This window comes from Manis javanica, chromosome 1 (assembly GCF_040802235.1).
Source record: "Manis javanica isolate MJ-LG chromosome 1, MJ_LKY, whole genome shotgun sequence".
Lineage (NCBI taxonomy): Eukaryota > Metazoa > Chordata > Mammalia > Pholidota > Manidae > Manis > Manis javanica.
In genome coordinates this window covers 2,507,395-2,522,407 of record NC_133156.1, presented here as the reverse complement: position 1 = coordinate 2,522,407, position 15,013 = coordinate 2,507,395, and positions in this window count along the sequence as shown.

The window sequence follows — 15,013 nt, the reverse complement described above, 5'->3', positions numbered from 1 at the left end:
TCATACCAAGTAATGTTTCTTTTGTTTTTCTAAAAGGATTTTCATGCCTTGTGTTGCCACAATGGAAAAAAAATTACATAATAAACAAGGCAGTTTATATAATTTTATCATAGAGGAAAATCTGAAACCACTGTTTTCACATATATTCATGACATTCTTTTCCGTATCACTATTGTAACTCCTTTTCCTGACAATCTAGACTTTAACACACTGGCATGCTTTACCCCTGGTCACTGTGGTTATTTTCTTCAGTAGAAACTGTTCTTTTTCAGTCTGTTCACAGCACCTGTCATAGTCACTGCCAAAAATTATCATATTTGTTGCCTACTGGAGTCTACATGGATACACAAATTCAATGAAAAGATTGATTTTATGGCTTTAAAATAAGAGAACATTTAAAATATGCTGAAGTAAAATTTAAAGTTATACTTTTAATTGCTACACAAAATATTTCTTTTCCAAGCTGTATATCTACTCATTCATGTGTGGAATGCTGGTGTCTGTGTGTAAAAGGATATACTCACTGGGTGAAGGATCACTTGTATGTGTGTGCTTTTTCATTGACATCTTCTTGTTTATGTTTTAAAATTTCTGATGATGCCTATAAATATGATTCCTTCTTCTAAGTGAAATCCACACCCATTCTAAATTTGTCTTAACCACTAAAGGGACAGTGATTGAATGAACAATATCAGCATCATGAATTTTAATCTCCATTTTTCTCAGGAATCCCCTTAATATTTACAGTTAAATAATGACTCATTGTAAAAAGCCTTGGTTCACATGTCTAGCCATGTGTCTCAGGTCACCATTTTTTCTACACAACATACATGTCCTTCCACCTTTCCTAGGTACCTGCAAAGACCATCCAGATAGTCATTTTTAATAGTTACCTGAAATAAACTTGAAGTACAAAGTATTTAAGAATGTTCAAATATCAGGGGGGAAAAGCCAAAGTAAGGAGAGCAGATTATTACGCTTTCCCTCAGTTCTGTTTGCTTGATTACTCAATCAGTCAGGTATTGCTGCATTACAAGTCATCTTATCAAACTGTTTTACAGAATACCTTCATTATAGAAATGGACCATATGATAGGAAGCTGTTCTGACCTCTACAGGGCTCCTCAAGGGCCTGAAGTCAAATGTATGTTCCTACATTGTGTTTCTAAAGTCATCCTACGATGGGGTGTATTTCTGTCTGAGCTGATATATGTCTGTTATTGTTGTATATTGTTAAGAGCCAATATATGGTCCACTTATATATGTCAGTTAATCCATTTTAGAGAAAATAAATGAGATTCTTAAATGTGACTTGTCTTACTCCACTGCTTCTATGTCCTATTGAAATGTTTGAAACATTTATTTCTTTTCCGTTAGAAGAGAATCCCCCAGACTCATTCATGTCTCAGCTGCCTGTGATCTAGACCTGACTTTGAGCCACATAGGTTCAGAGTTTTCTCCTTTTAACTAACTTGTGAAAGTGTAATGACAGAATAAACAGTACATTTTTAAATGTACAATTTGATGAATTAAAGGAGCCACACAAAAAACTGAGTGTACATACTGCATTTTTCATTTTTATGTACTTTGAGTAAGGGCATAATAAGTCTTAGCTACGTTATTGTGGATTATAAGAAATTTAATCACTCTGAAACCCTGTTTCCATATATCTAAAGGTAATATAGGTAATAAACTTATCCCCACATGGATGTTGCGAAGTATAAATGAAATGTGTGGAAATAGTTTGATGAATTCCCCCAAGAGAATGTTCGAGTAACAGGTATGCATATGTATATGTGTGTGCATTTGTGCACATTTGTCTTTCAAAGAAGCATATTCACACATACATATGAACTCAGTGACTCATTTTTAATTCTGTTATTATGTTGAAAGAAACCTTGAGAGAATATTGGCAAAGAAAGAAATTTAAAGAAGGAAGGTTTGAATTAACATGAAAAAAAGTGTAGAAATTTTGATTGAAATTTTTAAAGTAGAATGGGTGACCTTAATTTTAATAATGTTTACTTTTCCTATCTTAATGCCCTAAATGTCTTACATTCAGAACCACATTAACATTTATGCCATGGGAAATTCTCAATACCAGCTATTCGTGCCAAATATCAAATTGACTTTGGATTTCTTTCTTTATTTAAAGTAGGAAATTCACACAAAATATCCTACACAATGAGAATTAAATGAATGAATTTGTAGACTTAAATTCAGTTCCCTAAAACAAAATTGCATTGGGTAAATGTCTGTATTAGATTCCCATTGCTGCTGTAACAAGTTCCCACTCTAGTGGCTTAAAATAGGCAAATGTGTTTGTAGAATTCTGGAGGTCACAGCCCCAAATCATCCTTATTGGGTTAAAGTCAAGAAGTATGCAGGAGTGGAGTCCTTCTACAGACTCAGTGGAGACTCTGTTCCCTTCCTATTCCAGCTCCTAGAGGTCACCTGCATTCTTGGCTAATGGCCCTTCCTCTGTCTTCAAAGCCAGCAGCTTGACATTTCCAAATCTCTACCTGACAGTAACTCTTCTTCCTCCCTGTGTTTGGGGATAATTGTCATTACCTCACACAGCCAACATGATCAGGGCTAATCTTTCTAAAGCCAGCTTTAGGTAGCAACCTTACTCCATCTGCTTCCTTAATCCTCCCTCACTATAAAAAATAAGATATTCAAGGTTCTGGAACTTAGGATGTGGACATCTTTTGGAGGATCCTATGCTACCTATTACAGTGTTTTCATGAGTGTATTATTTGGTGTCACTCAAGAGCCCTTGTATGAAAGAATCAAGCACAGAATGTATCACAGCCTCTGGGATGAGTGAATACACGTTTCCTTAACAATCACAAGTAGAAATGAACTTTGTGGTTACCTACACTAGACTCCAGCTCAGGACAACAGTCTTGCTGCTGAAAAGATTCACAGACACGAACCTGTGGCACCAATGTCACTCAGGATCTCATAAATGCAGGGTCTCTGTGCTCACCAGAACTTGCTCAATCAAAATCACAATTTGAACTAACTTCCTGGGTGACCCACAGGCATACTCAAGCTGGAAAAGAGCTGGTCTAGAATTAGTTTTCACCCTCTCATGTTGACATTTGAAGCAGGATAATTATTTGTGTTGGGTGCCGTCCTGTGCACTGTAGGTGCTGAGCATCATCCCTTTAGACATGGCCAAATATCCCCAAGGGAAAAATCCTCTCTGGCTGAGAACCACTTGCCCAGAGGTAGAACCAGAAGCATCCTGACAGAATTACCACCAAGGTCCCATCCCTTACTCAGACTACAACTTTGGGAAGATCTCTAAACTCCACTTCTGTAAGGAACATGTAGTTCATAGTGGTGCTACCTCATAGAATAGACTTTCATAAACTTTAAACCAAAGTGTCCATCAATAGATGAATGGGTAAAGAAGATGTGGTACAGATACACAACAGAATGTTATTTAGTCAAAAAGGACAAATGATGCCAGAGTTCTTATTTGTGGAGTCAAAGAATGAGTTTAGCAAACACTCAAGGTAGCAGAGCCAAGGAGAGGCTTTTATTTAGGGACAAAATATGAGGAAAGAGCTCCTGGCTTGTGCCAGGAGGGGACATGAGCATCCATAGTTATGCGTTATCTAGGGGTTTTATAGGCAGTTAAGAGACAAAAGGCTAGGGATGCAGACCTGCCAAAAGGTCCCCAAATGTATATCTTTGAAGAGACACTAAGTTTCTTATCAGTTTTCCAAGTTTTTTTGCAAAGTTATCAACACAAGAAATTTACTGCTTTGATTCTTTTACAGAATAGCAGCTCCTCAGTCTGGGAGCAGATTCTTTCCCAGAAGAGTAGCTTCTTGGTCTGGGAGCATGTCAATCAAGACTGCCTGTTCTGCTCCCAAGGGGGGCTGAGTTATTGTCTGTTTTGTTAAGAAACTTACTTTTTGATTTCTTGAGTTTAAAAATGCAATCTTGTCTTTAAGATGGAGTGCTTCCTGTTTTCACTATGCTGTTTATGATTGGGTTTTCTTGCCATTATTAATTGTCCAGGTTGCAAATTATTTGACTTAGGGCTGGAGGAAGAAAAACAGCATCTGGGTAAAGTTAAAGAAAATAAGCTGGGCCTTTTAGGAGGTTAAAGTATATCTTACAATAGCCTGGCATAATTGACACAATAAAGACATGGGTTATGCCAAGGTGTATTCTTATCTGGGGGATATTCAAACATTCCAGTCCAAGTTACTTCTGGCTTTTTAGTTTTAATTAATCTCACAGAAGAATGCTTATATTCCTAGTTTGATTTTTACTTTAGAGATTTAATGTGACTCTGACTTTGCTTAATTGTTTAATATGGAGTTTTGGTAGGCATCTTTTTCTGGGGGCCCTCACCCTACTGTGTCTAAACCTACAGTCCCTGCCTCCCAAAGAAATCCTGCCATGAGAAATAATCGTCCACATGGGTGGACCTGAAGGGCATTATGCTAAGTGAAATAAGCCAGATGGAGAAAAAAATAACATAAAATTTCACTCATGCGGAATCTAACCACAAAGAAAAACAAAATGAACAAAACAACAGTAGACTCATTGACACATAGAAGTAACTGGTGGTTACCATGGGGGAGTAGAAAAATGAAGCAAAACTGATATAACAAAATACAGCGGACTCACAGACACCAAGACATGACCAGTGGTTACCAAAGGGGAAGGGTTGTGGAGGGAAGGAGAAATAAAGAGGAACTATAATTCTCAATCACAATACAGGTAAGTCACAGGAAGGCATTACACCAAAGAGAAGACAACAAATTACTGTATAACATCTTCCTATGCTGATAGACTGTGACCACAGTAGAAGGGGCGAGGATGAGACAGGTAGCATAGGTTTAGGCAGAGTAGGGTGAGGGCCTCCGGAGAAAAAACAGAGCAAGATAATTACAGTCAGAACAATGAAACAATGTGCAAAGAAGTCTCTATCAAAACTCTGTGTTAAACATTATGCAAAGTCACACTAGTTCTCCAGGGTAGAGATACCAGAGTAAGAATATAGACATCTTCGGTGAGATCAGTTAAAGCTCAAAAGGCCAGGAGCAACTTGGCCTGGAATGTTTGAGTCTTCTGAAAATAAAGAAGAGTATCTCAGCATAACCCACAACTTCACTGTAAACAGCCCTGGCAAACAGACAGCCCAGCCCATCCTGGGGGCAGGGCAGGTGGTACAAGTCTGCACCCCTAGCCCTTCACCCACATTCCTGAAAATCCTCAACCGATTATAAATCCCTTAGACAATGAGCCAACCACAGACTCTCTTGTCCCCTCCTGGCATAAGCCGGGAGCTCTGTCTTCTCGCTTTATCTCTAAATAAAAGCCTCTACCTGGCTCTCCTACTTTGAGTGTTTGCAAAGCTCATTCTCCAGCTGTGTGAACAAGAACCCTGGCATCATCTTTGGGGGCTCATTGGGGATCACTGTGGAGGTGAGTATCCGCATCCAATCCTGCCTTTTCTTTCACTCTCCTTATAGAAGGAAGCTGTCTATGGCACAGCATTGGGTGCTCATCAGCCTCTTAAATGGGACTAGCCCAACTGCTGATCTCAGAGTCTCAAGTGACAGGTTCCCCTGCATCACCCTCAGTGGATCCCCCATCACCTTTGGGAGCTGGGAAAGTCACCTGAGTGGAGGCCGGGATTCCCTTTCAGAGGCTCTCCTTGGATGCAAGGGACTGAGGAAAGCCATGAGCAACTGCGAGAGTCTAGGCTGAGGCTACACTTCAGCGGCTCCTCAAAGGCCCATGTGTCTGGAATCCGACCCCGACAGCCCGACTGGGTGTCCATGGGGAGTGTCTCTCTCTCACTCTTCCAGCCTGCCTTTTCAGTCCACCATGGACTCTGGGTGAGGCAAGGATGCTTTTTACTTCCTTTACATGCTCTATGTGTGCCTCTAACTTCATCGTTTCATGGAATCTGATGCTCACCACCACAAGGTAGGAGACCTACACTTCATTCTTATTCCTGCCTTAATGATGCACTTTTAAAAAATCTCATAAAAATGTGTCTGGGCACCCATTAGTGACTTAAAAGATGATTAGCATTGGCTACTAGTCTTAAGTCTTGGGTGAAAGGTTTCCTGGTGTCTGTTGCTCCTTGATCCCCCACCTCTGGATGGACAGGAATATCGGGGAGTGGCTGAGCCGTTTTCCTACTTTCCTATCCTAATCTGTGGACTCCGAGAGCAGACCAGATTAGTAGACAGTGGTCCTTGGATCTCGGCTCTGGCTGATTGATCCCATGGCGCTGACTAAATTTCTGGCTAAGCTACTGCCTATGTGAGAGTCGCAGATGACCCCTGACCTCTTGTCTCACAGATTAGATTTGCTACAGTGGGTGACTGGCTAAATAATTCTCAGGCAGTGGCAGAAACTGGTATTTAAGAGTATAGACACCCCCCTCCATAACTGTACATGTAAATGGCCCCATTTAAACTCTAGCTATGGCTCTATTCTATTGATCTCTCTTCCTTGAAGGCAATCTTCCTGGGGCCATGGCATTTCCTTATCTGAAGCCCATGGAACTGGCAGTGAGAGGTCAAATAGTCCCTGCACTTATCAGACAGACAGGGACCTCTTAAAGAATGATCCCAACTATACTGTGCTAAAGTCTGTGCAGAGAAACTAGGGTCTGGATCAGGACTCCCAGAAGGCGTAAAGTAAGGGCATACTGGTGAGGTCCCCACTAGGTCCAGGGTTCTGAAGCAACTCTCACTTAGTCAGAAGGCAAGAGGAAATCAAGGCAAGGTAGAGGCCATGCTGGTAAGGAGCGGTTAAGCCCAGTAGGCCTGGCAGAGGAGGAGATTGACCACTGTCACCCAGGCTCCAAGTGTGAGGGGACTCCCTCACAGAGAGGCCAATTAGGTGCTGGACACCTGTCTTTCTCTCTGTACCAGATGGGAGCATCCTCTTCAAGTCTAAAACTGGACACGCTTCTGGCATGCATTCTGAAGAACTGGGGGCAATTTGATCCTCAGACCCTGAAGAAGAAGTGCCTTATCTTCTGCACACAAGCCTGGCCTTAATACAAACTCTCTGATGGAGAGGCCTGGCCTTCCAAGGCCTCCTATATATTGCTGTATAATAAGATCATGGCAGCTAGATTTATTTTGATGCAAGAAAGGGCAAATGGTTATAAGTCCCACATGCACAGGCTTTCTTTGCTCTTAGGGAAAGAAAAAAACTATGTCAAAAATGTGGATTAATTCCAGACCATACTCCAAACCCTAATTCTTGCTCATTGGCTCTGCCATGCCCACCTTATCTAGATCCAAGTCCACTTGGCAAGAACCCCAAAAGTCAGACCACAGGAGAACTACCACCTCAAGCATCACTGACTCAATCACCAGACCAGGTTTCCCAGGGGGTGAAGAAAAGACAGTTATACCCATCCTTATTGCCCTCACAGGAAGTAACCAGTAGAGAGTGGGGACCAGCCCGGTACATGTCCCCTTCTCCCTCCAAGGCCTGAGGCAAATTAAACAGGACATGGGTAAATTTATAGATGACCCAAACAAGTACATAGAATCCTTCCAAGAACTTACTTTAACTTTTGAACTGGCCTGGAAGGATGTTATGCTTATATTGAGCCAAACCCTTACCAGAGGGAAGAAAGAAAAAGTAATCAGAGGAGCCTTAGAGTTTGGAGATGAATGCCCTACTATAAATGCAGGTGGCAAACCTCCAGAGGAGCTAACCCAAGTCCTCACTGGCTGTCAGGCAGTGCCATTCACTGACCCAGAGTGGGGCCAAGATACAGACGATGCTGATAACTGGTACAGGAACCACTTTATGACCTGTATTTTAGAAGGGCTGAAAAGAGCACTAGTAAAACCTATAAATCATTCTAAATTATCAGCCATGAGGCAGCAAGAAAAAGAAAGTCCTTCAGTATTTCTAGAAAGGCTCAGGGAGGCACTCGTGAAGCACACTCACATGTCCCCACAGTCCCCAGAGGGCCGAGTCCTTCTCAAGGATAAATTCATCACCCAATCGGCCCCAGATATCAGGAGGAAGTTACAAAATTTGGCATTTGGCCCAGAATAAAATCTGGAGAGCCTCCTGAAGGTCACCACCTCAGTTGTCTATAATAGAGATGAGGAGGAAAAGATGGACCAGGACAGGAGAGACAACCAAAAGGCAGAGGCATTAGCCATGTTCCTGAAAACCCTCAACTGATGAGAAATCCCTTAGACAATGAGCCAACCACAGACTCTCTTGTCCCCTCCTGATGTGAGCCAGGAGCTCTGTCTTTTCACTTTATCTCTTAATAAAAGCCTCTACCTGGCTCTCCTACCTTGAGTGTTTGTGAAGTTCATTTTTCAGCTCCATGAATAAGAACCCTGGCATCAAGGACCTGACAATATGGGTGAATGTTGAAACCACTGTGCTGTTTATGTGAAACCATCATAAGATTGCATATCAATGATGCTTTAATAAAAAAGTTCCCTTCTTGATTGGATGATGGCTATGCTTTGCACTGTATGGCCTAATCAGGGTGATTTAATATCTTTTCACACTAGATGGGAAATGAATTCAAACATCTAAAGGTGTTATATGAGTTGGGCATGAAAAATGCCATTTATAACCCAGAACATAATGGCTCAGATGAGGAGTTGTTTATAATAAAGAAGAAGAAATTGGTGCTTCAAACAGCTTGCCCATCCCTCTGTGAGTCCCTAGTGGCTCTTCTTGCCCCTCACTTAGGACAACACATAAATGTGGTTACTCATGCTGTAGCAGACTTCAGAGAGACAGAGACAATGTAGGGATGGAAGACAGTGCAATCTGATAATTAGAGTAAGAGTTTAAAGGGCCCATGAAGGTCACAGATACTCAGATGGAGGCTGATTTAATAAAGGTTGGAGTGGATAAAAAGAAATTGGATGGAAATTAGAATAAAATGTTTTTGTAACTGTGGCAGCAATTGAAACTGGAGCAGCAGTTCCAGACATAGGGTGATGCAAGGAACAAGAAATAGAAGACAGACTGAATTAAAAGGAGAAATAGAATGCAATGCATTCATTCTAGGAGACTTCAACACTCCACTCACTCTGAAGAACAGATCAACCAGACAGAAAATACGTAAGGACACAGAGACACTGAACAACACATTAGACCAAATGGACCTAACAGACATCTACAGAACTCTACACCCAAAAGCAGCAGAATACACATTCTTCTCAAGTGCACATGGAATATTCTCAAGAATAGATCACATGTTAGGCGACAAAAAGAGCCTCAGTAAATTCAAAAAGATTGAAATTGTACTGACCTGTTTCTCAGACCACAAAGGAGTGAAACTAGAAATAAATTATGTAAAGAAAATGAAAAATCCCACAAACACATGGAGACTGCACAACATGCTCCTAAATAACCAATGGATCAATGACCAAATAAAAACAGAGAACAAGCAATACATGGAGACAAATGACAACAATAATTCAACACTGCAAAATCTGTGGGACACAGCCAAGGCCATGCTAAGAGGAAAGTATATTGCAATACAGGCCTACCTCAGGAAAGAAGAACAATCCCATATAAGCAGTCTGAACTCACAATTAATGAAACTAGAAAAAGAGCAAATGAGGCCCAGAGTCAGTAGAACATAACTAAATAAAATCAAGAAGAATAAAACAATAGAAAGAATCAATGAAATTAAGAGCTGGTTCTTTGAGAAAATAAAAAAAATAGATAAACCCCTAGCCAGACATACCAAGAAAAAAAGAGCCTGCACACACAAACAGAATAAGAAATGAGAAAGGATAAATCACCACGGTCACCACAGAAATACAAATAATTATTAGAGAATACTATGACAAATTATATGCTAACAAACTGGATAATCTAGAAGAAATGGGCAGCTTTCTAGAAAAATACAAACTTCCCAGGCTGACTAAGGAAGAAACAGAAAATCTGAACAGACCAATTACCAGCAATGAAATTGAACTGGTAACCAAAAAACTATCTAAGAACAAAACCCCTGGACCACATGGCTTCACCGCTGAATTTTAACATTTAGTGAAGACCTAATACCCATTCTCTTTAAAGTTTTCCAAAAAATAGAAGAGGAGGGAATACTTCCAAAATCATTCTATGAGGCTAGCATCACCCTAATACCAAAACCAGGCAAAGACACCACAAAAAAAGAAAATTACAGACCAGTATCCCTGATGAACATAGATGCAAAAATACTCAACAAAATATTAGCAAACCAAATTCAAAACTACATAAAAAAGATCACCCATCATAATGAAGTAAGATTTATTCTAGGGATGCAAAGATGATACAACATTTGAAAATCCATCAACATCATCCACCACATCAACAAAAAGAAGGACAAAAACCACATGATCATCTCCATAGATTCTGAAAAAGCATTTGACAAAATTCAAAATCCATTCATCATAAAAACTCTCAATGAAATGAGTATAGAGAGCAAGTACCACAAAATAATAAAGGCCACATATGACAAACCCACAGCTAACATTATACTTGACAGTGAGAAGCTGAGAGCTTTTCCTTTAAGATCGGGAACAAGACAAGGATGCCCACTCTCCCCACTTCTATTCAACATATTACTGGAGGTCCTAGCCACAGCAATCAGACAACACAAAGAAATAAAAGGCATCAGGATTGGCAAGGAAGAAGTTAAACTGTCCCTGTTTGGAGATGACATGATATTGAACATTAAAAGCCTAAAGAATCCACTCCAAAACTACTAGATCTAATATCTGAATTCAGCAGAGTTGCACGATACAAAATCAATACACAGAAATATGTGACATTCCAATACACTAAAAATGAGCTAGCAGAGAGAGAAATCAGGAAAACAATTCCATTCACAATTGTATCAAAAGAATAAAATACCTAGAAATAAACCTAACCAAGGAAGTGAAAGACCTATACCGTGAAAAGTACAAGACACCTATGAGAGAAACTAAAGAAGGTACTAATAAATGGAAATGCATCCTGTGCTCATGGATAGGAAGAATTAATATTGTCGAAATGTCCATCCTGCCTAAAGTAATCTACAGATTCAATGCAATTCCTATCAAAATACTAACAGTATTCTTAAATGAACTAGAAAAAATCATCCTAAAATTCATATAGAACCACCAAAGACCCCGAATAGCCAAAGCAATCCTGAGATGGAAGAATAAAGCAGGGGGAATTGCACTCCCCAACTTCAAGCTCTACTACAGAGCCACAGTAATCAAGACAATTTGGTACTGGCACAAGAACAGACCCATAGATCAATGGAACAGACTAGAGAGCCGTGATATTAACCCAACCATATATGGTCAATTAATATATGATAAAGGAGCCATGGACATAACAATGGAGAAATGACAGCCTGTTCAACAGCTGGTGTTGGTAAAACTGGACAGCTACATGCAAGAGAATGAAACTGGATTATTGTTTAACTCCATACAAAAAAGTAAACTAGAAATGGATTAAAGACTTGAATGTAAGTCGTGAACCCATAAAACTCTTAGAAGAAAACATAGGCAAACATTCTTTGAATATAAGTATGAGTAACTTCTTCCTGATCGCATCTCCTTGAGGAAGGGAAACAAAAGCAAAAATGAACTCATGGGACTACATCAAATTAAATGTTTCCATACAGCAAAGGTCACCACTAACAGAACAAAAAGGCATCCTACAGTATGGGAGAATATATTTGTAAATGACATATCCAACAAGGGGTTAACATCCTTTATATATAAAGAACTCACATGCCTCAACACCCAAAAATCAAATAACCCAATTAACAAATGGGCAGAGGATGTGAAGGAACAGTTCTCCAAGGAAGAAATTTAGATGGCCACCAGACACATGAAAAGTTGCTCATCATCACTAATCATCAGGTAAATGCAAATTAAAACCACAATGAGGTATCACCTCACACCAGTAAGGATGGCCAGCATTGAAAAGACTATGAACAACAAATGCTGGTGAGGATGCGGAGAAACGGGAACCCTCCTACACTGCTGGTGGGAATGTAAGCTAGTTCAACCATTGTGGAAAGCAATATGGAGGTTCCTCAAAAAACGAAAAATAGAAATACTATTTGACCTGAGAATCCCACTCCTTGGAATTTACCCAAAGAATACAACTTCTCAGATTTAAAAAGACATATGCACCCCTATGTTTATCGCAGCGCTTTTTACAATAGCCAAGATATGGAAGCAACCTAAGTGTCCATCAGTAGATGCATGGATAAAGAAGATGTGGTACATATATGCAATGGAATACTATTCAGCAATAAGAAAGAAAAAATCCTACTGTTTGCAACAACATGGATGGAGCTGGAGGACATTAAGCTCAGTGAAGAAGCCAGGCGGAGAACGATAAGTGCCAAATAATTTCCCTCATTTGTGGAGTATAACAACGAAGCAAAACTGAAGGAACAAAATAGCAGCAGACTCAAAGACTCCAAGAAGAGACTGGTGTTTATCAAACAGTAGGGGTGTGGGAGGGCAGGTGGGGAGGGAGGGAGAAGGGGATTGAGGGGTATTATGTTTAGTATACATGGTGTGGGGGATCACGGGGAGAATAGTTTAGCAAAGAGAAGATACATAGTGGATCTGTGGCATCTTGCTGCAGTGATGGACAATGACTGCATTGGGGTATGGGTGGGGACTTGGGTGGGGACTTGACAATATGGGTAAATGTAGTAACCACATTGTTTTTTCATGTGAAACCTTCATAAGAGTGTATAACAATCATACTTTAATAAAAAATAAAAAGAAATAGAAGACAGAGACAAAACCACAATCCACCCCTTGTGTCTGCAGAACTTCCTGCTCGACAGTTAGCTGACCCCACCTAGTCTCTCACAGGGAAATGACTGGGTGAGATGGTTTGACTGAGGAAAGGGTCAATGCACCTATTTTGGGGGACCATGTGAGGACAGAAGGCCACATGTTGAAATATCAATTCATTGGTCCTCATTGAATATGCAATGTGTCCTGGCTCTGGTAGACATAGGATGCTCTCTGATTTATGGCAACACTGACTGGTTTCCTGGGACCTCCATTGTTATTGATGGATATGGGGGTAAGGTTATTAGAATGAAACAAGCCTTAATCCCATTAGGAATAGGGCATCTACCCCCAAAAGAGTATAGTCTGTACATATTTCCAATTCCCAAATATATTTTGGGCATAGATATTCTGTAGGGCCTAAGGTCATAGACCACTGCAAGTGAGTTCAGGTGGATACGTGTGGTGGAAGCAGTTCTGAGGGGACATGCTAAGCACCTGCTCAGAGCTTTGCCTGTCCTTTGTCAGGTGAAAATTCCCAAACAATAAAAATTTTCTTGAGGGCAGAAAGAAATTGGAGAAACCATCCAGGCACTGGAAATGGTGGGCATTATAAAGCCTACTCAAACCCCTTTTAATTCCCCAGAGTGGCCATTGAAAATACCAGATGGCACCTTGCATATGACCATGGATTACAGAGAATAGAGTAAAATCATTACCCCCTGCATGCTGCTGTCCCCTCTATAGCAGCCTTTATGGACACCTCAGTCATGAACTAGAGATATTTCATTATGTTGTGGATCCTGCTAATGCTTTCTTCTCTATTGACATACACGGGAAAGTCAGGAGCAGTTTGATTTAATGTGGAAAGGCCAGCAGTGGACATTCACTGTCCATCCACATCGATATCTCTAGTCCCACCATTTGTCATGGATTTGTGGCCCAGGGCTTGGCAGCATGGGAGAAACCACAAATGGTGTGGCTGATCCACTATATTGATGATGTCATGCTTGCTTCTAATTCTCTTACAGACCTAGAAGGTGAAGCACCTAGACTGCTGCAACATCTATGGGAGGAAGGGGCCATGAACAGCACCAAGGCTCAGGGACTTGGTTTTTCAGTCTAGTTCTTGGGGGTTGTGGGGTCAGGAAAAAAAGTTATTCCAAAAGTAGTCATAGAAACTATCCAGGCTTTCCCTATACCTACAACTGTTGCAGTATTACAAGAGATATTGGGTTTTTTAGGCTACTGGAGACTGTTTATTCCACACTTGGTACAAAATCTGAAGTCCTTATACTATTTGGTATGAAAGGGTGTCAGGTGGGACTGGGCTGAGACATGTACTTTTTCTTACTGATGCATTGTGGGCAGTCAGGGCTGTGTATGCCTTGAGTGTGATAGGCATATCAAGGCCCTGTGAGCTGGATGTTCATGTGACTGAAGACAATTATGGCTTGGGCCTGTGGCCATGGCTTGAATGACACCACCAAACTATCGTATTCTGGTTACAACCCTGGGAAGAAGCAGAGGTCTGATACACCTCCATAGACAATCAAATGACTGACATGTACCATGTTTTGCTGGCTATGGAGTCCATCTGCAGAACAGCCCTGACAAAGGTAATAACCACTTAATCCATTCCTTGGTGGGTACAAAAGTGGGCACAAAGGTCATAGAGTGGTGTGGCATAGATGCCTACACTGGCCAAGTGGAGAACTATAATGCTTATATCAGTGCAAGGCAAGAAGAATTTTCTTTGGAGCCATTAGTAGCAGACAGCCATTATCAGGAGGGAAGTTGCATGGTACACAAATGGCTCCAGCCATGGACAGCCACTGAAATGAGGTGCCTTAGATTTCCATCCTAAGGCTGACACAATATGGATGGAATATAATGAAGGAAAGGCACAGTTGTGGACAGTATGGCTCAGGATCACCCAGGAGCTCTCCTCATTAGTTGTCTGCAGTGATGGCTGGGCCATCTACTGAGGCTTGACTCTGTGGCTACCAAAATTATACATGCAAACTGGCTGGCTGCTCACTGACCCCTTTAGGGGCATGAGCTGTAGGAAGACTTAGGGGCCTTTAGTGAAATTAAAACAATTATAGTATACCATGTGACAGGCCATTTACCACTGGCATCCCCAGGAAATGATGAAGCAGACACTTTGGTGCAGGTGCATTGGCTGGAAGGAAAGCTGGCTTCTGATGTGGCCAAATG